Raw genomic sequence first — 27805 nt, 5'->3', positions numbered from 1 at the left:
TATAATAAGATATATTATGAAACAATACGTAAAAAACTAGTATTGTTGGAGGTTTTTGGAATATGGTTTATAACTTTTTCTTCATATTTGTTAGAAGAATAATACAAGGATCAAAAGAAACCTTGTAAATGTCCCGTTTCTTTGGAAGAATTTGAGTTACTCTAATGAAACACAAATAATGATAAATGAGAAAATGATTTGGCCAAATGAGTGCGAGTAGAGGGTGAAAAAAAACTGAACCAAAAAAAGTGATATTGGTTTATTAATATTGGGTTACTGAATTAATAATTTTTTTAATGATTTTATATATATAAAAAAATTATCGGGTTATCGATTCAGTATTGATTTTTAACATTGAGTTATTGGGTAAATCGATAACTCATTAATACTAGTAATTTACTATACTTACTTGTACATAAATATTACTATATTGCTAGTCACTATCTTTATTCTTTAGCCTTCAATTCACACTTCAAAGTAATTTTTAGTTCACAACTTTACATTATACAAAACTTCACTACAAGAGAAAGCTTTATTTAACACCAATATTTAGGGACGAGTTAATAATCCCGTCTCTAAAAGTACATATATTGGGACGAGATTTTATTTAGGTCTTTAGTTCCGTATGTTATCGTGAAGGCTCTAAATACGATCTCTAGAGAAAGTGGTAACTGGTCACAAATTAAAAATTAAGGCGTCTTTGAAATATATTGAAAGGCGGGAACTTCATAGTTTCACCAAAATTGGCCGCCTAAAATTTCACTATTCATTAAAATTTTAAAAGAAAAATAAAACAAAGAAAAGAAACTTCAGTTTATTTCCCAAAAGATATTGTGAAATCAAACAAGTGAACAACCTTAGCAGAGATTTTACCAAGCTAACAACAATCTTCCCTCACAACGATCTTAGTAAAGCTCTCATCCAAAAATGAGAAAGCACAGGTCTTCCTAGCAGCAAAACCCAGGCCAGATCTCATCGATTAGTGTTTCATCTGTACGTTTTCTGAGAATAGAGAAAGCAGAGGTCTGCCTAGAAGTGATCTACACAGAATATATATCTTCTATTCACTCGGATCTAAGGTATGCCTCAACTTCTACGAGTTTATTTGATTTTTTTAATGTAAAGTCATTTTCTGTTTTTTTTTTTATTCGAGTTGTAACTCAATCTTGTTTGAGTTATTGTTCTATAAGATAAGATGCTGATTGTTTTATTAAAAAAGATCCAATTTTTAGATAAAGTTAAAAAGTGCTTATAAACACTTATTTTTAAAGTCAAAATAACAAAAATAAGTCAAAAATCATAAGTTAAAAATTCTAACTTATGGTTTTTGGCTTATAAATCATAAGTCATAAGTCAATCCAAACAGACCCTTAGTTTGATTCATGGATTATTCGTAAATTTAAATATAAATTTAAATTTTTGTGATATTTGATTAGACATGAAGCCCTCAATACCTCTAATCATCTTGTCATTGGAAAATTATACACGTTAAATTTTGTATTTAAAGGATATATATGTAAAGTTGGACACTCTTAAGAGTCTTAACAAGACGCCCATTATGAATGCCCATTTGAATGAAGACGTTCTGAGCTTGAATATCAACTAGTACAATGTTTTTCTGTTTTATTTTGATAGCCACACACCATAATTTTTAGATATCCTTACTAAAATTTTTGATCTTGTCGTTATTAAGCCATGTTTTGGATTATTTATACTAACTAATACTAATAATCAATAATAATAATAATACATTTGAAAGTTGATTCAATGGATGAAACTCTCATCTCTTTTGAAAAGAAACTTTTGCTAAACATGAAGGAGCATTTTGACATCTTTCACATTTGCTGAGTGAATGGCCAGGAATTGCTTATCCCTTTATCCTTTCCAAAATTTTCAATTCTTTTCAGTATCAAACAAAATAAATTCTCCATAATGTAATATATAAATATAATTTTTTAACTTAACGTTAATTAACAACTATAATCTTTAATTTTGGTATACAAATAGACATTTTAACTTATATATAATTGAGGAAATGAACACATTCATTCTTTATAGCACCTTATATGAAAATTTTGTATCCTACATGACATTATACATGTAATATGTCATATAGGACACCTGTTACTTGTTCAATTTTATAATAGTTTAAATGTTTATTTATACATATTCAAAGTTAAAGGATATAGTTATTCGTTAATATCACGTTAAAAATCATGTTTATTTATTATGCCTTATTATTTATCATCACTCACGTCCACCGGACATTACTCATCAAAAAGTTTGCACTGATAGGCAGCAGTAGCGCATGCTTGTCATTAATTTATAGGCTAAAGTCATCTGTGACCCCTTATAGTTGTCTGCATAATTCATTTAGACACTTTAACTAGAACCGATACCTACTGAACACTTTTATTGTTCAGAATAAGTACCTATTTGATACTTTTTGCTGACATAACAAGGAAGGTGTAATACATATCCACTCAGCGCGTCAGAACGTATTTTAGATTTTTTTTTAATTCTCTCTCGTCTTCCTTCTTCCTTCTTCCTTAGCCATAACTTCTTCCAAAACCAATATCATCTTCACCGATGATGTTGCCACCAACACCTTCCACCCTTTTCTTTTCTCCTGCCTCCTCTTCCTCTCCTTCCCCCTCCCCTCTATCATATTCAACTATAGAAACACCATTACGATTTTCTTTAAATTTGTTAAATATTGTGATCTTATTTGCGGAAAAAAATATAGACCCATACAATGACTATTCTGTTTCTTCTTCCATTTTTTTAATTGAAAATATATCTAACAAATCAGATTTAAAATAAAAAAAATGAATATGCTTAGATGATTATGTAGTCAATGATTTTATTGATATCTAAAATTATAAGTGGTTCATATTTTGTAGGTTCATGTACTGCTTAATTTTTATGTATAAGCAATTTGCTATTTTCAACTTTAAAAAAAAAACACATGTGAAAAAAGAATAGTGGATTAAAAGGATTTGACGTTGATGAAAACTACGGTGAAGGAGGGGGCTATGGTGATGAATAGGATTTCAAAGTGATGACAACACTTGAATTTTTTCTTTTTTTCTTTTTTTCTTTTTCCGTCAAAATGCCACATGTACATGATTGATTTGTCAATTTTCCGCGTCATCGCGAGTGTATTACACACATTTCATACTTTTAGGTGATTGTCAAAAAAGTATTTAAAAGGTTCAAATCCAAATTAGTAGAGGTGTCCAATAGGTACAAGTCCTAATTGAGGTGTCAAAGTGAATTATACGAACAACTTTAAGGGGCCGTCCATGACTTAAGCCTTAATTTATGCGATTACTTCTTTTTCAATGTAACTATGTGATAGGATCATAGGGGTTTTGTCAAACCCTCAATCATCATCACCAAAGGTGATAGCTAGTATGAATAACTTTATACTGTTTCTATTTTATTCATACTATTAAATATTATTTAATGTAATATATTTTTTAAAACATAATTTTAATATTATTTAATAAAAATGAGAAAAATCCACCTTGAAATTCTTTTATTATAATTATCACCTGTTAGTTTTATAAATCCTCAAAATCCCTTATTTTTGCGTATCAGATTAATCTATGTCGCACATCAGATTATTATATCATGTATAAAAATGTACATCAATTAGTGTATGCATCGTGTATAAAATGTAATGTATCTTACTTAACGATAATGTATCTCGCGCATCAAGTTAATGTATGGGAATTTCTATAATTATAAACTTAAGGGACAAATGACAATTTTGCCTTAAAAATATGTGATTTATCTCGTTTCACTCTAGTAATATAGTAACATTATAGTATCCCTAATATTTATTGTTTTTTAAAGTATGTATCAAGTCAATAGTGGACAATTATTACTTGATCGAGGGAATATAATTTTAAGAAAAAGATGAGAGCAACTATTCACGCATATACTTTCTTTGTCCTAAAACAAATGTTTCAAAAAAAAAATATATCTCAAAAAAAGTGTCTTCCTAAGAAATTCAAAATAAATATCATCATAGAAAATAAAATATAAATATTTTAATAAGAATTGTCACATGTAATATTATACTAGATGGTGGTTCAATACAAAATAAGTGGTTCTTGTCACAAATATTGGTAGCTCTTTTATAAATCTATGCATACGATTTATACATTACATTTGTAATTGAACTGTGTCTATGCATTTATGTGATGCTATTTACAGATAGGTGTTTGTAATAGTCATCATGCCTTTGACGATGTAATACCTATAGTTGAGAAAAACATTTTTAAGTTGTAAATGTGTAATAATGAAGTATGGTAGGTTGTCGCCTACCTTGTTAAAGCCTCGGACATTATGCATATTCTTGTTTTAAATTTATTACAATTTTGGCAATGAATATGCAAAAAGATAGCCATTTGAGTATTTATATAACATGACTTTGAAGTTAAAAGACATAAAACGAATAACAATGATGAGGGCTTGGCAATAATTGATAACTTGACTTGTTACTATATAAGATAAGTAGACATTTTTCAAAGATAATAAAATCATTTTCTCCTCCCAATGAAAATGCATACAATGAAATGAAGCATTTTTGCTGTACTAGTAATGTAGATGCAGTGGGTCTTCACAAAAATGAAAATGAAAACCCATATTAAACCATAACATTTAGCAATACATAACTGAAAACTAAGTTTCAATTTGTTTTGGCTTTGCATCCCTTTTTATTATTATTTAATATAAAAGGTTTGGTTACAAGTCATCCCCTTTATGTAAACTTGTAGGGTGCGGTCGCTTCAATTTTGTCTTTCATCTATTATAATAATTAAGACTCTTGGTGAACTTGACAAAAACAATTGAGTCACACATATCATCAAACAGTTTCTGCTTCAACAAGTATAAAATTTCTTCTCTACACAAATTAACTTGGGTATAACATTTCTTCTCTACATAAGTAAGAAACTAATCATATTTAATTACAATTTTATCCCCAAAATTGAGTGAAATATAGAATAAGCAGTGTGTTAACTTTCTGCAATCAGAGTACAATGACAATTAGTACTGTTGAGAAAACTATAGTAAATCAATTCAATCATCCCACAAAGCACGCCAAGAATAATAAGAAACAAAGTCATCACAGATTACCAACAAAAAACAAAATTTGCATTCTTCTATCAGAAATATGACAAGTGAGGAGAATTTGATGAAATAGAGAAAACATAGCAAGTGTTCTTTGAAGTTCTACGGAACAAAATAAAAAAGTGTAGATATCAATCAGTATATTTAGCAATAATGTAGCAGTGAATTTATTTTAAAAAGGTATAATATAAGGGGCAAATAAAACTTTGACAAAGTACTGCATTATCAAGCACGAAAGGCACAAGTGTGAAGCAAATTATGTAAGCATTGAGAACAAATTATAAAGCACAGTTAATTAGATAGTAACATACTAAATTACCCTTGTGTAGGAAGCAATTTCTTGTCCTATCGACAAAAATTTTCTGGAAAAGCAGTGCATTAACAAAAGCTTAAGTTTACTTATAGCAATAACCTCCTGCAAAAGTATGTGTGAGAGTTGTTGTTTTAGTAAAAGGAAGAAGAAGATGAAGTGGAGGAAGAGGAGCCTTACCCTTTTCATAGGGGCTGCAATGGCGGTATTCTGTTTACTGCTGGATTTATTTGGTGCTTGTTACCATCGATTTGCGATTTGTTGCTTCAGTTGTGATCATTGGTGTTGATTGAGACATTTGTAATATACATACACATAGTTGTTTGCAGATTATATTTGTGATCGCATATGTAACGTTATTTGCATATTTACATTCACATCTTTTTAATAATAACTACGTCTTTTTGGAGAAGCTAGATCGACAACAACATTGTTGTTGGGACGTTGTAATTGACAAATACCTGTAATAGGGAGAATAAAGTGAAGAATGTGTATTGTAGTTAGTGTGGAGTATGATAGGTTGTTACAATACCTTTTTGAAGCATTGAGCGTCTTGCATCTTCATGTTCAATTTTATTCTACCTTTTCACGAGAGGTATGCAAGCTTGCTCCGCAAACAAAGTGTTGTCGAGCAGGACACAATTTTTAAAATAAGCTTTGTTTCCTCACTGTCGAGCCAAAGAAGCTCTGTTTTTCTCTCTAGTCCCATAATCAGGTATAATTCTTGACGCCTAGCTTGTTTATCGGCTAATTTCCGGGGTTCAATTCTTTTATAGTTGAAGGTCTTGTATTGCAATAGATTTTTTCAAGACGCAAACTTTATGGATATTAGAACCATGTGTAGAAAGAACACAGGAAAAAAACAATCAAAGAAAATGAACAAATAGATAAATGAATATAAAAATAAGAAACAAAAGAAAAAGACATGCAAATGATGAACTATAATAATTAAAACAAACAAAAGCGAGGTACTTACCAAAGTTAAAGAAACCTGAATGTACCTGTAACCACTAATTACAACTGCCCTAGACTTAAACCTCAGATGAAGAAAACAGTGTTAATTGTTTGTCGTAAGAGCAGTGAACCAATGCATTTCCAAAGGAGAAGACACATAAATAAGATGGTAAAAAGAGTGAAAACAACTATTATAAAGAGGATACTTTAGACCTAAAGACACTACTTTTGAATAATTCGACATGCACCTTTTTCCAAGCAACATAGATCTAGACTGTACCAATCCTATCTAATGTACAAAAAACTGAAAGGGAATAAGTTTTAAATCAAAGCTAGGAGACAAGAGTTCAACAACTTTGTACAGTTATACCAAAAATATGGATTTAAGTCGCATCAAGTAATTGTGTGCATTATTTGTGCCTATAGCAGGTTCTTGGTCTAAAGAATTACTTGATATAAATTATAATTGAACTTAACTAAAGAAAAAATAATAAAGAGTGTTGTATGTTTAAGAACTATTATATATAGAGAGTACGTTTGGTTATGTTGTTTTGATTCTCAGAATCAACCATGTAATGTACATACATGGTAAGGTGCCGGTGTAGAAAATATGAGCAACCAAAGAAGATGGAATGTAAGTTCTCTATCAAATCAGGCTAAATAATTCAGAAAATGTATTAATTAATGATTTAAATGTCAATTCTATTTGTTCTTTAATGAGTGAATAAATGGCAATATATATATAAAAAAAATTTGGCAGTGTAAAACAAGTAGAATAATCTCGTTATCCTATAGGAGTAGCTGATATTATACTTGTCTATGAACCGAATAGTGCATGTCCAATTCTCGAATTTAAGAGTAATGGTGTTGAGTGTAAGTCTATGTGACATCCCGAGCTAACATGTAACTCCCAAAGAAGTGTATTACTATCTTGCAATACGATAATATATATATATCACATGAAGATAGAGACAATTGTTTCCAAAAGACTGTGCCTTTGGCGTTATCTAAGTTAATCGCTACTGCAGAGATCCTCTTAATAACAGTAAGGTCAAAGAAAAGAACCATCTTACAAATGTTATCAATTTGTACTAAACAGATTTTCTGGTCCTCAATTAAAGGTGCCACCATGTGAAAAGTAATGACAAAAAGCCTTAGTAAAATTGACAGGAAATATAAATTTTAATGCCATTTGATCAACAATAATATCAACAAATAAATACGGAGAGTATGTATTCAATATTAAAATAATTGCAATTTGATTAATCATTGAAAATTCCTTTAATTCCGGTTGATCATCTAATCATCAAGCCCCACGCCAGGTTATTATCCTCCTCAGTACAATCACTGCTGAAAAAATTATCTAAACTATTCATTTAACTTTAGTTAATTAATTGATGGATGATTATAGATAATTGACTCAATTGATAGTCAATGAATTAAAATAATAATTAATTTATTTAACACTCTATACTATTTGACCTATAATTATTAAAAATTAAGTTAATAAAGTATATATTTATTTTAGAAAAAAAAAAGAGGGAAGAAGAACTACTAGCCTGTGCAAAGCAGTCGCCGACAAAGGAACTGACTTCTGCACATCAGGTAATATTTCAGTTAATCTATTAAAGTATATAGTTATAGGTTATGTTATTATTATTAATATTATAATGGAGATGGAGAAATAAAAAGGAGAGAAATTGAAATCTATTAAATTTGTAATTTCATATGCATGCTTGCAATTTTTCTGGTAATTAATGAGGGTATTAGGATTATTATTATTTTTTGGTGTCACGATTCCAAATGAGTTGTGAGTGACACCCACACTTAATTATCTCGGTGGACGAATTAAGAAATTCAAATCCCAATATCTACCAATAATTTAACTACGAATAATAAAATAATGTAGAAGCTTCAAAATTTATTAACTATTATTTCTTAAAACTTGAAAGTCATCACAACAAGGGTATCTAATCTCCAATCACTAAGTCTAAGATTATCAAAGACACCAAAATAAATAAAAATAAAGTAATTTGTGTCCGAAAACTAAGGACATCATGTAATGACCGAGAGAATCCAACCCAAGCTCGAATGAATAGCTCATCCTTGAACCTGATATGCCGATACTTGCTAGAGCTTAGGGCAATTCGAAGTCATTGGTACACTCGCTGCACTCCACAAAAGGAAAACAAAGAAAAATACAAATAGGGCTCAGTACGGAGCAACATATAGTGAGTAGGTATCATCGATCAAACAAAACAAGAAACTAAAATAAAATGAATAATAGTATGAACTCAACTATATCACTTAACATGTGATAAGGACAAACAACATGAGCCAGTTTCAACAATATCAAGATCATCCATGAGGACTCATGCCTCCAATCAAACCATTTGGGGAATAGAGTTCTTTGAGATTGAGTACATTAAGTGAATTCAATATCTTTTTCCTTTAATGTTACTATGTCAGAATGTGACACTCCAATCCAATTATACTGTGTTAGAATGTGACACTCCGATCCATGAATGTCGTGTCGGAACGTGACACTTCGATTCAATTATACCGTGTCGAAACGTGACACTCAGATCCAATTATATCATTAATTTATCATTTATTATCACCACTTTTAATTCAATGATAATATTTCATCAAGCCTTCTTTATTCAAGGCATCATTCGTTAAAAAGGTTTCAAGAATATAAATTTCACGGTCTCAGAATTTCAGACCAATCACAAAACACACAACCACACAATCAAGTACATAGAAAACTTCACACATCATCCAATGCATATCAATCCCTATAGAGTTTACCATCAAATAGCATAAATCATAACCTACCTCCACCGAAGAATCGAAGTCAAGCAATCAACTTCTCCAATGCTTTTTCTTTCCTCAATACTTCTGAACCTTTTCAATCTATCAAGTATATATGCATAATTTTTAAGTTGACGAGTTTATAAACATTCATATTATTTTATGTCTACCTTAAACCCAAAAACTCACCTAATTTTATAATCAATTTCCTAAAGTTCAAACCTAAGATAAGTCTTAAATCCTCCAATTAGCATAACTTCGATGGAGTTTAAATAATTCGATACATACTAATATTTAATTACCTCTCTCAATATACTAAAACTCAATTTTAACGAACTATTGGGAATAGATTACCACGGGCAGAACGTTACTTCCCTGCAACTTTATGCAATTTTGCATAGCATATAACTTGTAAACATCAATTCTCAAGCCATTTGTTGTTCTCATTAAATAATTATTTAATGCATTTTATATTATTTTAAAGAAGCCCCAATTAATTAGTACGCCAGTTATTGAACCCAATATTAAGATTTTTAGTTCCTAACAATATTTGCTAATGGCAGTAGTATGGTCCTAATTCCTTATACAAACAATTCTTCCCAATTCTAATTAACATAATATTTGGCTTCTATTCTTTATTAACTATTAAAATTTATCTCTAACATATTTAACCAAAACAAAAAAATCACGTGGAGCCCTTTAATACATGAAGAAACAATAATTTTCAGAGACAACAAAACTACCTATTCCACCAATAAGCATGCAACTTTCTAGTAGTAACTATAATCTTTTACAATTTATTTAAGGAAATTGCAGTTACCTTAACGGTCTTCTTCGATAGACGGCGCCAGGTAAGGTATTGTTCTCTCGCCTACTTTTCTTTTTTTTTTTTTTACAGATTAATATCTTACCCTAATTATTATATATGCTTAATTATAAAAGCGATAAAATTAAAGTAACTCACTATTAATTTTAATGTTATTTCTTTAACCATCAATAAAATATATTATTGAAAGTACCTCACTAAATTTATAGTTATAATTAAAAATAGTCCAAAACACCCATTTAGAATCTATCGAAAAATATTTTATCAAATAAAAATCTCTAGTACTCAAAACAATCAAATGAGTCGTTACATTAGATACCAATTTTCTCATCGTTCGTATCCTCGAACGATCTTAAGAAGGAGAGGGTAAAAAAAATGATACAAGAATCGACAAAAATATGTAAATATCTTTTGTGCATATCATGCTCAATCTCCCAATGTCTTACCTCAAATGCATCAACCAAACCAACAGAGGAGCTATATCTTCTCTTAAACTATGTCTCAAATATGGTCATATTACCACTCAAGTGGTAGCTATTGTTGTACGTAAACTCAACTAACAATCAATGTATTCTCAATAGCCATCAAAGCTAATTGTACAAACATATGCAACATTTTCTCAAGGACCTTGAAACAACCATTAGATGGAATCTTTTTCACATAACCACGATAAAATGTTGAATTAATACAGATTTCAATCAAAAGTGAACCTAAATCAACCACCAAACACTTATAATGCACAAATCATTATAAATCTTATGAATATTTCATTCTCACAACATAAACATTCCACGAGCTTATGTTATACAAAAAATGACCTTTAGATATGAGGTACTCTTTAAGGGAAAATTAAACTTATCTAACCTCAAAGAAGAGAATGATCAAGTAACCATCCATCGAACAATACATCCAAGAATATGAAACTTTTAACAATACTATCGAAATGCTAGATCAGTAACTTTCATAGACAAACCTTAAGAATTACAGAACTAGACCCAATGGTCCTCACATTCAATCACACATAGACAAAATATGATACCGATAATGAGATAAATTTTAAGTCTATCAAACAATTTTAAATTTTTATGGCAGTTAACCTATAAATTCTCATAAGCAAAGTTAGATGTTTTTGAATCACTAGTATACTTCAACTACTATAAGTTGACAATTCATTATAAATTTCAAAATTTTAAATAGCCAGTACATACCTCAGCAAAGTACTAATTAACCACACGTCGATACTATGTCCAATTACCAATTATTTCAATCATAATTATTATATTTATGTTAATCTCTAACCACATTTTTATTTTTTTCATTGATATTTTTTAGTAGTTGAGCATTATAATTAACCAATTCATGACCCCCGTGACTCCTTTAATACTATTTTCTACTGAGTAGAATATAACGAGGAAATACTCTATTATAACTATTTGTAAGCTGAATAGAAAGAAAACAATTATTTTAGATTTTTTATATATAAGAAATAAAGATTGACCTGATAAAAGAACATAAAATAAAATAAAAGAATTTGTAAAATGCTACGGAATCAAATTTATATTGTTAGTTGTGACAAATAGGAGAATAATTTTAATTTTAATTACTTAAAAAATTGTTTAGACATCTTTTCTCTAAGTTGTTGTTGGTGTTTAGCAATGAAATTAGAAAAATAACAGAAAAAATATTGCAATACTAACAAAGGAAACTACTTTATTAATTATACATAATTTTCGACACATTCTCTCACCTTGATTTTTTATTTAATACAAAGGGGTCATGGAAACAAATAATGCCATTTTTTTTTTTTTGTAAAAAGTAGTGCCATAAAATAAAGCAATGGTTGGTCAAGGGGATTAGAAATGGAAAGGGTTATATTTGTTCATTTTATAATTAAACAAAAGTTATATTTATCATTGTTACATTTTTCAAATAAATATTACTAATAAAAATATAAAACTTATCAATAATCTCTAACTAAACCGTCACTAATTTTTTTTTAGCTAAATTGTTGGGAAAACGCGGACAAGCACAAAAGTATATATGGTAAAATTAATGGAAATAAAATGAGAAAATAACGACACCAAGAATTTTACGTGGAAACCCTTCTGAATAAGGGAAAAAACCACGGGCCAAGAGGAGCAACTGATATTACTATAGTAAGGAATTTTACACTGTGTAGTCACGAATACAACACTCAAAGTGACTACTACACACTCAAAAGGAACAACACTCTTTTGGTTTCCGTCTTACTAAAATATCGCTCACACTCTATTTTTCTTCACAGACTATTTTCTTATATAGTCTATGGAATACCTCACTTTGCTCTCAAAATGGTTTTTCTCTCTAACTTGGTGTATTCTACAAATGAGCAAGAATGCTCTATTTATAGAAGGATAAAACCATACCTATGTCACTAATGACATATGTAAACATAGCAAAGTCAAAAATGGTTGCAAATGTTACCAATTTGCCAACTACCAAATCTTTTCTTTTCAACTCCAATTACTATTCATTTTTAACAATTGCTTGTACCAATTGAATAGCTAAAGTTGACTAAGACAATGGGATGGATTCAACAAATCTCCCCCTCCAGTCCCATTTACTGGAAGAAGGTATCTTCAACTTATTTAGAGAGAGATCATACCCACAAGTTCTTTGCATAACTCGAACTTGTCTTTTGGTATCATCTTGGTCAGTATATCTGCAGGATTTTCACTTGTGTGAATCTTTTTGATGTGAAATGATTCATTCTCCACTTTCTCACGAATCCAATGATATCTGGCGTCAATGTGTTTTGTTCTTGCATGGTACATGGAGTTCTTGCTCAAGTCTATTGCACTCTGACTATCACAATAGACAATATACTCCATCTGATTCAAACCAAGCTCTTGAAGAAATCGCTTTAGCCATATCATCTCCTTGCCGGCTTCAGTAGCCGCAATATACTCAGCTTCAGTTGTAGATAGTGCAACACACTTCTGCAACTTTGACTGCCATGATATAGCTCCCCTTGAAAAAGTAAACAAATATCCAGTAGTGGATTTTCTGTTATCAAGGTCACCTGCCATATCAGAATCTGTATAGCCTTTCAAGATTGGATTTGATGCTCCAAAACACAAGCATTCATCTGAGCTTCCTCTAAGATACCTGAGTATCCATTTCACAGCTTCCCAATGCTCTTTTCCGGGATTTTCGAGAAATCTACTGACAACACCAACTGCGTGAGCAATATCAGGTCTAGTGCACACCATTGCATACATTAGACTTCCGACGACGGAGGAATATGGAACTTTGGCCATGTTCTCTTTTTCCTCCCTAGCTGTAGGACACATATTCTTGCTCAACTTCATATGACCAGCAAGAGGTATACTAACAGGCTTAGCATTCTTCATATTGAAGCGCTCCAGTACGCGTTTAATGTACTTCTTCTGGGACAAATAAATCTTCCTTTTATCTCTAAGACGAGTAATTCTCATGCCCAAAATTTGCTTGGCATGACCCAAGTCTTTCATAGAAAAGGACTTACACAACTCTTTCTTTAGCTCGTCAATCTTGGAAGTATTTTTGCCCACAATCAACATATCATCCACATACAACAAAAGGATGATAAAATCATTGTCAGAAAATTTTTGTACAAATACGCAATGATCTGAAGAAGTCTTCTTATAGCCTTGCTCCCCCATAACATATTCAAACTTTTTGTACCACTGTCTAGGAGCTTGTTTTAGGCCATAGAGACTCCTTTTGAGTTTGCATACAAAATTTTCTTTACCATCTACTTTGAAGCCCTCAGGTTGTTCCATATAAATCTCTTCTTCTAGGTCACCGTGAAGGAAAGCCGTCTTCACATCCATCTGCTCAATCTCTAAATTAAGACTAGCAGCCAAACCTAGAACTGTGCGAATCGAGGACATTTTCACAACAGGAGAAAATATTTCGTCAAAGTCAATACCTTTCCTTTGACCGAATCCCTTAACAACCAAGCTAGCTTTGTACCTGGGCTTCAAGTTGTGTTCTTCAACTTTAACTTTGAACACCCACTTGTTCTTCAAAGCTCTCATGCCCTTGGGCAATTTTACCAACTCATAAGTGTGGTTCTCATGCAAAGACTTCATCTCGTCTTGCATGGCTTCAATCCATTGATTCTTGTGCTCATCTTCCATGGCCTCCTCATAACATTCAGGTTCTCCCCCGTCAGTGAGTAACACATACTCATTGGGTGAATAACGGGAGAAAGGAAACCGCTGTCTTGTGGACCTCCAAAGCGGAATATTTGATTCGTCCACAACTTCATGAGCAACAGGATCATCAATAACAATATCATTGTTATTATCAACATCAACATGTTGATTCGATACATGATTCTGGGTGTCACCATGATTATCAAACCCAACAACATCATGCACACTTGTGTGAGGAACTTCATCATGATGAACTATACCATCAAAATTTGAAGATTCTACCTTCTCCGCTTTGTCAATATCTTCAATTGTTTGATTCTCCATGAAAATAATATCACGGCTTCTCACAAGTTTCTTTTCAATTGGATCATATAGCCTGTAACCAAATTCATCTTGGCCATATCCAATGAAGATGCATTGCCTTGTCTTGGCATCTAATTTTGACCTCTCATCTTTCGGCACATGTACAAAAGCTTTGCAACCAAATACTCTCAAATGGTCATAGGAAACATTCTTTCCATACCAAACACTATTTGGTACATCACTTTGCAAAGCAACAGCAGGAGATAGATTAATAACATGTGCAGCGGTCAATAAAGCCTCACACCAAAATGAGTTTGGCAACTTTGCTTCAGAAAGCAAACATCTAACTCTTTCCATCAAGGTCCTGTTCATCCTCTCAGCCAAACCATTAAGCTGAGGGGTCTTGGGAGGAATCTTCTGATGTCTAATACCTTGATGCTTTCAGTATTCGTCAAATGGTCCACAATATTCACCACCATTATCAGTACGAATACATTTCAATTTCTTGCCAGTTTCTCTTTCAACTGAAGCCTGAAACTGCTTAAAGACACCTAACACTTGGTCTTTAGTCTTCAAGACATAGACCCAAAGTTTTCTCGAGCAATCATCAATGAAAGTGACAAAGTAAAGTGCACCACCCAATGTCTTTGTCTTCATTGGACCACATAAATCAGAGTGCACTAACTCAAGCAACTCTGTCTTTCTCGAAGGAGGGTAGGACTTAAAGGAAACTCTATTTTGTTTACCAGCCAAGCAGTGCTCACATTTTTCTAATTTAGCACTTTGGAAATTTGACAATAATTTCTTCTTCGCTAGAGCATTAAGTCCTTTCTCGCTAATGTGGCTAAGCCTCTTGTGCCATAATGTTGAAGAGTTATCGCTCTCAACCGCATTCACCATATCAACACAAGCAGAGGCCGTAGTCCAGTATAGACCACGACGTTTGTTACCACGAGCCACAACCAAGGAACCCTTAATGAGCTTCCATTTTCCATCACCGTTGGTACTAACATATCCTTCATCATCTAAAATACCAACAGAAATTAGGTGCAGACGAACATCAGGAGCATGTTTCACATTGTTCAAAACTAGTTTAGTTCCAACACTAGTTTCCGAACAAATTGTACCAATACCAACCACCCTAGAAACAGTCTCATTACCCATACTCAAGGTTCCAAAATCACCAGGAGTGTAGGAAGAGAAAAAATCCTTCCTTGATGTCACATGAGATGCGGCACCAGTGTCCACAACCCAGCTTGACTCATCACAAGCAATATTTATCATGTTTTCATCAAGAATAGTAACAAGATCTTCGGTGGTGACGGTGGCTAGGCAGTTTTCATTGCCATCTTCTTTAGTTTCCTCTTTGTTTTTGTTCTCCCTCTTCAACTTCCTGCAGAACTTCTTTGTGTGCCCTTTCATGCCACAATGATAGCACTCAATATCCTTAAGTCTGCCATTGGATTTGCTCCTATTTTGTTCTCTATGCTGAGAACCACGAGTTTTATTTCTCCCCCTGGGGCCAGTTATCAGGACATCCGACGAAGAGGAACCTTGAGTTTTTCTTCTCATCTCTTCGTTCAAGACACTACTCTTGGCGGAATCCATAGAGATTACACCATCCAGAGTAGAATTTGACAATGACGTTCTAAATGTTTCCCAAGAATCTGGTAAGGAACCAAGAAGAAGCAAGCCGTGAATTTCTTCATCAAATTTGATGCCCATAGCAGATAATTGGTTCATAATCCCCTGAAAATTATTCAGATGGTCTTTCATCGGAGAACCATCATGATACTTCAAACTCAACATCTGCTTTATTAAAAACATTTTGTTGTTTCTAGTCTTTCGAGCATACAAACTTTCAAGATGCTCCAAAGGGTTCGAGCATGTGTTTCTCTAGAGATATGGTTCAACACATTATCGTCGACCCATTGCCTAATGAATCCACAAACCTGTCTATGCAACAAACTCCACTCTTCATCTGTCATATTATCAGACTTTACAGTGGTAAATACTGGTTTATAAAAATTCTTAACATAAAGCAGATCTTCCATTTTCCCCTTCCAAATGGCATAAGTAACACCATTCAAAGTAACCATTCTACTTGTGTTGGCTTCCATTGTTTTCCCCAAAAAATATAGTTATCGCAAATCAAAATAAATCTTTTCTGATATGGAAGTTCAGACTGTGCTGCAACCACAGAGCATACTCAGATAAAACCTTGGCTCTGATACCAGTTTGTTGGGAAAACGCGGACAAGCACAAAAGTATATATGGTAAAATTAATGGAAATAAAATGAGAAAATAACGACACCAAGAATTTTACGTGGAAACCCTTCTGAATAAGGGAAAAAACCACGGGCCAAGAGGAGCAACTGATATTACTATAGTAAGGAATTTTATACTGTGTAGTCACGAATACAACACTCAAAGTGACTACTACACACTCAAAAGGAACAACACTCTTTTGGTTTCCGTCTTACTAAAATATCGCTCACACTTTATTTTTCTTCACAGACTATTTTCTTATATAGTCTATGGAATACCTCACTTTGCTCTCAAAATGGTTTTTCTCTCTAACTTGGTGTATTCTACAAATGAGCAAGAATGCTCTATTTATAGAAGGATAAAACCATACCTATGTCACTAATGACATATGTAAACATAGCAAAGTCAAAAATGGTTGCAAATGTTACCAATTTGCCAACTACCAAATCTTTTCTTTTCAACTCCAATTACTATTCATTTTTAACAATTGCTTGTACCAATTGAATAGCTAAAGTTGACTAAGACAATGGGATGGATTCAACATAAATAATGTTTCTTATAATCCTTCAGCAATCTTTATTTACTCATTTATATATAGGACAAAGTACAGAAATCACATATATCTTTCACTAATTAAAATTCTATTTTCAACTTTGAAAAGCCAGTGTCATGTGAAAAAAAATCGATCTCATCACATATAGCAAAAAACAAATTATTAAGAACCATTAATCGAATAAATGAAAATAACTTATAATTATCTTATTAAATTTAATTATTAATTTATTACATTTTACGAACTGATAACTTAATATATCAATAAAATAATTTAATAATACAAAATTGAATCGAACCGATCTATAGTGTAAGTGGACATCATGAAAGATGGTTGGTCAATCTGATACACCGGCAATGTGTGTCTGAATATATTTAGACTTTAGTCACCTAAAAATGTTGCATTCCAGGCTGATTATATCAGCCATTGTAATTTTATAACATAGTTAAAAGAAAAAAATTATTGCCTCTTTGAAATTCATCTTTAAAAGAAAAGATCAAAGACCAAACAGAGGGGAAAAGTGAAAGAAGAGAAGTTATCATTTTCTATTACCAACAAATTAAGGTATATTTGTGATTTCTCATTTTTTTCACGAAGTTATAGCTTTGGTGTCACATTTTTTTTCCAAAGCATTTGACGCAGTGCCATGAAGTTTCCGGGAATGCTTGTATCTTATTTGAATAGCCTGATGTATGAATGATATCACCTTAGCAAGTGATAGAAATTTCTTTTTTCCTAGACTGAAGAAAAACTTTTTAAGAATCTCATTATTAAATGAAAAAAAAGAAAAATTGTAGCCGTTCTCCTAGAAGTGAGCAACACATATAAGAAAAAAAGAGGAAGAGGCATTTTTTAATCCCTAAATTGTGAGCAAGACACAGAAGCAATAAGCACAAACTCAAAGAGAAGAATTCGAATCTTGCAAACACTTGGCACAAGAAAAAATTAACAGAGCTCATCTTTGTCTCTAATCGGTGTCCATAGATAGTCTTCCCTTCCAATTAATTGCTTAGCAACTTAACCATTGTAGTTTATGTTTATTACTGAATAAATACAACATCAATATTTGGAAAAGTTTTATCCCTTTTATTTGTTTTCTCAGGGGCTTTTGAAGCAAGTAATTAGTTTTCTTGAAGCAAAGTAAACCTCAATAGTACTATCTCTAGACTTACTACATCTGGATTAAAGAAAACTAAGAAATAAGAAAATCACTACCCCAACTTTACTCCTACTACAACATCTACATCTATCAGATGAGAACTTATCCCATTTTAATATATCCCGCCAGGTGTTTTATTTTGTCAAACCGCAGGTCAAGAACATGAAGAAACAAATATCAGCAAATGGTTGCTGACAGAAAGAATCAACACATATCTGTCGGCTTCACTATTTTACCTTTGTTAATATCAGCAAATTGATTTTCTTTCGACTCTTTTGCTATTTTATCCTTCACTTTTTGTATGTGCCATGAAGGTGTATTCTCAACACTGCAAAAGAACTCTTGAAATTGACTCATTATGATTTGTGTAATTTTAATAGGAAAAAGTTTATGCTAAAGTCTATTATTCCCTTTGTATTTTTACTTCTTTGAGAGCCTGAGAGATGTCACTTTTTCGTTTACTTTACTCTATTATGAGATCCGTCAAACTTTCATATTGTTATAGAGGTCACACTTTTAGTTATCTTTAACACTTGTAAGGATATGATCTATGGAAATAAATCTTGGCAACAATTAATTTGGCAGTCATACTTGTCGAAATTACAAGTCACAAATGTGAAAATTGATAGTCATCAATGTGAAAGTTGGTAGCCACATTTGTGGAAGTAGGTAGTCAAAGTTTAGTAGAGTTAGACAGCCAAATTTTTGTTGAAATTTGCTACCACATTATGTCATTGATGATGTAAACAAGTGTTCAAAAAAACTCTATAAATAGAGTAGCAATTGAACACTTGAAGACACACCAAAATAGAGAAGCAATAGAGAGTAGAGAGCGTAATCCACAAACTACTTCTTAGTTTGTGAGAAAATAGTGTGCAAGTAATATTATTGTGAGTTGTAAGAAATAAAAGAGTGTTGAGTAGTAGTCTTTTGACACTACCAAGTTTTTCATTAATATTATTGTATTACTTATTCGGGTATCATATTTACCCATTTTAATATTTGGCGTTGTTGTTACTCTCTTCCTATTGCTATTTAATTTGGACATTATCCTGGGTGTGATTATCAATTTGTCCAATAACGTGGTATCAGAGCCATGACAAATAATAGTCCGTTGTCTTTTCAATACCCCCGACTCAAAAGAGAAAATTACGAAAAATGATGTCTACGAATGAAAGTTATTCTTGGCTATTAAGATGCTTGGAATATTGTAGACAAAGGGTATACAAAACCCGCAAATGAGGAAACTTTGCCCTCAAATGAAAAGGAGGTATTGTTAAAGACAAGAAAGAAAGATCAACAAGCCCTCACTCTAATCCATCAATGTTTGGATGATGAAATGTTTGAGAAGGTGACTGATGCAACCACCTCAAAAGAAGCGTTGAAGATTTCACAAAATTCTCTTCAATGAGTTGATAAAGTAAAGAATATACAAATTCAAACTCTACGGGCTGAGTTTTAAGTTTTTAAAATGAAAGAATCTGAATCCATTTCGGAGTTCTGTTCAAGATTGATGGTTGTTGTAGATCAACTACGAAGATATTGGGAGGAAGTAAGTGATGCGCGTGCGGTAGAAAAGATACTTCGTTCTTTAATACCTAAATTTGATTATGTGGTGTGTGCTATTGAGAAGTCTAAAGATCTAGACTCTATGACGGTAGAACAATTGGAAGGTTCCATGAAGAGAAAATGAAAGGGAGAAAAGAAGAGTTAATAGATCAACTTCATAAAACTCATGTATCCTTCAAAGGATTTGAACGTGAGAAAAGTTACAAAGGAAATGGACAATGGCGAGGCCGTGGAGGCTGTGGAAGAGGAAGAAATTATACCAACCATTTCAAAAATGAAGATAAATGTCACCAGTCATTCAGAGGTCGTGATCGTGGTCAACGAGGAGGCAGAGGACGTGGAGCCTATCAAGGTACAAATGAAATGAGGTATGAAAAATCTAAAATTGAATGTTATAACTGTCATAAAATGGGACATTACTCTTGGAAATGTCGTAGTAATGTTGAAGAGAAAGTTAATCTTGTTGACAACAACAAAGATGAAAATGAGTCAATACTATTATTACACTCAAAGAAGAAGATAAAGATGATTGCAGCTCATGGTATGTTGACAATGGAGCAAGTAATCATATGTGTGACTACCAGGATAAATTTGTGGAGATAAAGAAGACTATGAAAGGTAATGTGTTTTTTGTAGATACCTCAAAGATCCAAATCGAAGGGATAGGTACGATTCTGATATCCTAGAAAGATGGTGGTCATAAATTGATTACCAATGTTTGTTATGTGCCAAAATTGAAAAATAATATTTTGAGTTTGGGTCAACTTCTTGAAAAAGGATATGATATTCATATGAAAAATATGCATCTTTGGCTAAGAGATTCAAGTACCAACTAAATTGCTAAAGTTCATATGGCAAAAAATAAGTTGTTTCCTTTGAATCTTCAAAATATCGACGCAAAGCGTTTGAAGGCTAATTTGCAAGATGACTCATGGTGTTGACATATGAGATTTGGGCACTTGAACTTTGAAGCGCTCAAATCAATGGGAGAAAAGAAGATGGTTGATGGGATACCGTCATTTAACCATCCAAATCAATTGTGTGAAGTTTGTCTTCTTGGAAAACATGAAAAGAGGAGTTTTTCAAAGGAGACTACATCAAGAACAAGTAAGCCACTCCAACTTATACACACTGATGTGTGTTGTCCAATCGATCCAACTTCTTTTGGTAAAAGAAAATATTTCTTTCTCTTTATTGATGATTTTAGTAGAAAGACTTGGGTATACTTCTTGAAGCAAAAATCTGAAGTTTTTGTTGCCTTTAAAAATTTCAAAGAGCTTGTAGAAAAAGAAAGTGGTGAAATAAAAGCATTAAGGTCCAATAGAGAAGGCGAATTCACATCAAAAGAATTTAATCACTTTTGTCAATCTCGTAGAATTCGTCGCCCTCTAACGGTATCTTACTCTCCCCAATAAAATGGAGTTGCAGAAAGAAAGAATATAATAATTCTTAATATGACTAGCTGTATGTTGAAATCTAAACATCTACCAAAAGAATTTTGGGCCGAGGCTGTTTCTTGTGCAGTTTATTTGAGCAACAGGTCTCCAACAAAAAATGTACGAGATCAAACACCTCAAGAAGCATGGAGCGGAAGAAAGCCAAGTGTTAAGCACTTGAGAATCTTTAGGAGCATAGCTTATGCTCATGTTCCACATCAAGGGAGAGCTAAACTTGACGATCGGAGTGTCAAGTATGTGTTTGTTGGCTATAACGCAAGTTCATAAGGCTAGAAATTGTACAATCCAAGCAATAACAAAGTGGTGGTGAGTCGTGATGTTGAATTTGATGAAAAAGCATCATGGAATTGGGAGGCTCCGTAAGAAAAAACATATGATTTTCTTCCATACTTCGTAGATGAAGAAGAACAGGAGACCATGACACCAGCAAATGATGCAACCCAGCCTCCTTCACCAGCAAATGTTGCATCTCCATCTTCTCAAGAGAGTTCAAGTGAAAGACCACATAGGATGAGGAGCATCCAAGAACTCTATGATGATACAGAAGAAATTACTAATTTTGATTTTTTGTGTTGCCTATTTTTCTGATAGTGAACCAATGAATTTTGATGATGTTGTTACTGACAACATGTAGAGACAAGCCATGGAGGAGGAGATTCAGTCAATAGAGAAGAACAACCCTTGGGAGTTGTCACAACCGAGGATCACCCCCTAGATGTAACATAGCGTACTTGACCTCTCAGAGGTCTTATACAAGCCCATAGTTATCATTCATCGCATCGACATAATAAATTTAGCGGAAAATTTAAAACTTTTCATAGCACATCATATGCTAGAAACATCACTTCATATATATATAAAATATAAGTCATAATACATATATAGACTCTAAGTCTCTTTGCCATATTAGACTCAACATCATTAGGATACATTAGGGACACGACCCTTAAAACATAGACATAAGTACAATATTTAAGACTTTACAGTAAACCATAACATAGGAAATTTTTGGACTTAAGGATTCCTTTCCTTGAGCTTGAGAATCACATATCAAGCTCCTTAATCATATAGACATCCTTTGAGCATCCATAACCTACATTTTGTGTAAAAAGTAGAGAAAAATGGGATTAGTACAAGAATGCACTAAGTATGGCAACCATGCAAAAACATGCATTTAAAAGGGACATTTTCTTGAAATCATACTTCATGCCTTTTTTAGCAAATCTTTATAAAACCTTTAAAGAATAGCATTTATATCATTCACATGCTTCATATAAGCATATTCAAAGGCCAAATATTTCATAATATCACTTATCGAATCTATTACACATTTGAGCCACTTTACAGTGAGCTCATTTCCTTTAACAATGAACTAATTCCCCTTTTATTCATTAACTTCCCAAGTAATCCTCTAGTGATACTTGGTGCAATGCATCACCTTAAAGCCACAAGAAAACATATATACAATCTATACAAGGCAACACACACCATCATAGAAGTATAATATAACATAGACATAGTTAAGTCAAGACCTTCACTATATAGTCAACAAGATCAACATAATGCATAAAGACTCATATCATTCACATCTTCATAAAAAGTAGACAAATACTACAATGTCATGCATAAATAACACATACATAGTGACATGCATTAGAACACCTTCCTAGAACTTCCTAAGAGCTACTTGTGCAATGTCTAGATGGGTTCATTACTTCCACCTATCCTAAGTAACCTCCCTTAAGTCCTTATAGTTAGGGTCCTAGTCATTTACTTCCTTTGTCCATTTTACAGTAAGGAAACTATAGCCTTAACCGACATAGACCATGTAATGCTAAACATGGAATCTGGTGTCATAGAATCCCACACCGAAAGGAGGTGGTCTACCGGCCAAAGTAGAACCAAATGTGACATAGCTTTCTAGGTGGATCCACTAGCTAGTATCTTATGGTGGCAACATAGTTATGGAACTTGGAGGTACATGTGAAAACCCTCTTTATGCCAAGATTAGGCATTGTAGTTATTCACTTATGGAAACCCTATTTATGCACATTGAGGCATTGTAGTTATCAACCTTATGAGATTTATGGTGACCTTCCTTCCTACCATAGGAAGGGACACACACTCATATTCAAGTTCACTCGGTGCTAAGATAAGTTCCCTTCATTGAAAACCTTTATTATATTTTTAATTTATAAAACATGGGTTTAGGAGAGTCATCCCCTTATATGCTTAACTTATAGGTCATAGATGGAAGTTCATCAACCTAAATCATGTAAAGAATCCCTTTACATGAACATAGAATATGTAAAGCATCACCTAGTTCAGGGTACACATGAACACACCATTCAAGGCCCCTCTGTTGACTAGGTCTTCATACATGTGTGTGTGTATACATATATGTGAGCAAACCTTTCACATGACACATTAAGACACACATGTTCATACACCATATTCATACATATAGAAACCAAAACTAGAACTATCCTATCTTGGTACACATGTGCAATGCATAGGCAAAGTCTCATACCCTTTCCCATACTAGTACGCCTATCAAGTCATCCTAGCTAAGTAAACACATATCATGCTTTCATAAACATTGATTTAACATGCATAGTAGTAGACACTAGTGAATATGAGAACTACCTTTCATTTAGACACCATGACCTATACTACTTGTAACATACATGTAAAGTGAGTATGTGTGTACATTGGTCAACATGATCACATAATGGCTATCAACAATATATTGAGCCAGCGACCCTCTTAGACCATAATACTCTTTCAAGCATAAACCACACAACACACAATAGCATAGGAGACAAGCCAACTTCATATTACACTTAAGACTCCTAACTTGTGCTATTCATGCGTTCACATAGGGGTACATAGGTAAGGGATTATTAAACATTTTACTCATCAATGGAAGCACCTATGCTTTACCCTAACATGGATATACATATGCTTACAAAATAGCCATACACCCTACATCACAACTAGAATAGGAAAGTAGGCATAATCTTCACATAATATCATCATAGGCACACGTTCATATATTCATCAATTTGCCTTCATGGCCTTGGTCAACACATATATAGATTGAAAATAAAGTAAATACATCACCATAAGTGGACTAATATACCGTGGTTTCACGGTATTATTAATACTTTTTCCTTAAGTTTAGTGTGTCCAAAAGCCTTTTTGTACTAATGTTTATATAAGTTTCTCTTTATTTTGCAAGAAATCTGTCCAAAGATGAATGTAGAGATTTTGAGCGAAGAAATGCAGAAGAGACCACCTACGAAGCTTGTGACGGTCCGTAGGTGGCAGCGTAGTGCAGCTGCTGAAGGAAGATGGGGAAGTCTGACCAAGTGTGGGGTTACGAAGCTTGTGACGGTCCGTCGTGTCTATGACGGTCCGTCCTGCAGGTTCGTCATGAAGTTCAGAGAAGTAATCCCAGTACCCATATTCCAAGAGTTGAAGTGTTTTGGAACGAAGACCCTCGACGGACCGTTGTGCCTATGACGGTCCATCATACTTGCCGTCGAGGGTAATGAAGAGAGCAGCAGAAGAAATTGCATAAGTATGGGACGTCGGAGTCCTTGACGGTCCATCGTGACCACGACGATCCGTTGCGAGGTCCGTCGACCCAGCCGCGTTTTGACAGATTTCCAGCAAATAGAGTCCTTGTTTAATTAGGTTTTTATTTTCTATAAATAGTTCGAAAAACCTCATTTTTGAGGTTAGACTCCGTATTGTTAGACATCATATTAGTAGATACTGTATTGTTAGACTTTTGAGAATCATTAGACTTTTTGTGAGATTGTTGATTACTTTGAGATTCTTGCAAGTGATTGTTGGTGGCAAACTTTTGGATTTTACTCTTTCTCATTGAAGTAAGTTCATGAATTCTTATTTAATATATTTGAATACTCTGATTATGACTATGAGTAACTAAACTCCACAATTAGGGTTGTGGAAACCATAGGAAAATAATGAGATAAAACCTAACTAAAATAACGATTCTAGAATAGTGTCTTGCATGTATTAATAATTCTTTCGCTTAGAAGTCTTTTTAACGGATGGCCAACGTTAGAACTCGCCTTAGTGCTACTTGCCGGACCAAGGAGGTAGGAAAAGAATTATCAACATAGATTTGGTGTATACTATCTAATAGGCTAGTATTGATTGGTATGAGGTAATAACTTAGTCAAATATCGAATACGATGCTTAATATGAGGTAAAGATGAGGGTTAGGATAGTAACACACGTAGCCGGACCAAGGTGCGGAGTGAGATTTTCTAGATGCTGGACCAAGGATTTAGAAATACATAACTTATCACTTTACATGCAAGATACTAGGAAAGAATTGTTATAGTTAGAATTATCAAGTTATGAACCTATGGAGAACAAGTAAACCCTAGTTACTTTGATTAATTGATTAAAATCCAACATTCAAAGCTGTTAAGTGTCTCTTTCAATTGTGTTAGTTATTTTTTTCATTTAGAAATAGAAACCCCACTTTTATTGTTTTTAGTTTCCAAGGAAGTCATTGATTGAACAATAGTAATAATAGATTGAAGTTAAGTCTAGACTATTTTCCTCGTGGGAACGATCCCAACCTCACTAGTTGGGTTATTTAATTGACACGACTATTTTACTTCTTATTTGAGAAGTAAGTTTGAGTGTATCATGGACCATGCCACACAATGTCATACAAGGCTTCATCAACTACAATATTATAAGAAAAGTAGAAGAGATAAGCATTCTTATCAATTTCTCACCCTTTGATCATCATTGATCAATGCAACTTGTTCATCAATAATTCATATGTAGGGCAGTAGATAAATGTACTTTAATCATAAAATAAATCATGTAAAAGTCGCTACAAGATCATACTATAACATAATACAAGGCATCTCACATGTACTAGGAAGTAGAGAGTCCTAGGTCATCAACTAACGTCCATAATTTAGTTCATCATTCATCATGTACCAATAATATACATTTATGGCAGTAGCCAAAAATATATAAATCAAATCTAAATCATGCTTCATCTACCCTAGAATTGAGATCACATAATGTTCATTACAACATTCAACTTGTAGACTAGAAGAACCTAGATCAATTCATGCCAAGATTCCTTTTATTTGATAATCAAGAATTTATACCCCCAATATATTAATATCATCAATATAGTATATAATGAAAATATAATATACAGGAAATTCTACTATCATTGCTATAACATTTAGATTACAATGAACTTGTTATTTAAGACATCCATGGAGAGTAGAAGAATCATAGGCTAACCAACATTGATCAACATGAAATCACTTATTTATAGTTCATACATAATATCCAATTAAGACAGTAGATACAACCAGCCCTGAACAATCTAATTCCCCATTAAATCATCAAAAGACCAACTTTACAGTGAACACATAGAACATCAGCTATTTGTTCAAATCTTCATGCATGGATTCACATGGATTATTAATCAATAATTCAACATAAATATACATGAAAAACAGTATACATAATCATATTAACATAATTGAATCAAAAATCGACATGCATAAGATCAAGATAGTCATACATAGGCTAAAATTGAGTTTGTGAAAGATGCATGGGTTCATCATGCAACCGGATTGAAAATCACATCAAAATCAGTGGATAATCATCAAAACATTCATATTATAATTTTTTAATCAATTTAATAAAGAACCCATGGCTAGAATGAAGAAGAAGAAGCACTTGATCATATTTTTCTCTTTAAAAACTTTGAGATTAACTCTCTAGATGGAAGGATAACGAGAGATTAAGGATCACCATACCTTTATCTACATTAAAATCTCTAAAACTTGATGATTCATCCATGGAAATCCAATCTCCAAGTTGTTCTTGAGCTTCACCAATAATGGAGTTTCTAGAGAGAAAATTTTTGGAGGGAAAAATCTAATTTGGTGAATTGTATTGGGAGTGGGGTTGATCACGTTTTTACTCCCTTATATACACCTAAAAGTAGCTAAATAATCCTATTAGAATCAGGTTAGGACGTGGGTGAATTTTCCATTCACCTTTTAATTAAAACAGACGCAGACAGTAACTTACAGGCCACCATCGACGGAGCCATCTACTGGCCGTTGATCAGTCGACTGGCCGTGCATTGGCTTCCGTCGTTTGATCCTTGGCCAAATTTTGGCTTGAGGCCTGAACAAGTTAAGTACCAATCGACGAGACCTCACCTACAGGCCGTTGGTTGACCA

The 27805-nt window shown here is 33.0% G+C and overlaps 2 long non-coding RNA genes across 2 annotated transcripts; one reads left to right on the top strand and one right to left on the bottom strand.

The window, feature by feature from the left end:
* The first annotated feature begins 234 nt into the window (after positions 1-234).
* LOC138348541 (uncharacterized) lies at positions 235-25436 on the top strand. The gene is made up of 2 exons (XR_011221219.1): positions 235-1079; positions 24778-25436. It is a non-coding gene; the product is annotated as an uncharacterized lncRNA (long non-coding RNA).
* LOC138348542 (uncharacterized) lies at positions 8313-12642 on the bottom strand. The gene is made up of 2 exons (XR_011221220.1): positions 10041-12642; positions 8313-8574 (listed from the first exon to the last, which is right to left on the bottom strand). It is a non-coding gene; the product is annotated as an uncharacterized lncRNA (long non-coding RNA).
* Positions 25437-27805: the final 2369 nt, after the last annotated feature.

The sequence above is a fragment of the Solanum lycopersicum genome, chromosome 5 (assembly GCF_036512215.1).
Source record: "Solanum lycopersicum chromosome 5, SLM_r2.1".
In the NCBI taxonomy this organism is placed as follows: domain Eukaryota; kingdom Viridiplantae; phylum Streptophyta; class Magnoliopsida; order Solanales; family Solanaceae; genus Solanum; species Solanum lycopersicum.
This window is presented reverse-complemented; position numbering and strand designations above follow the sequence as displayed.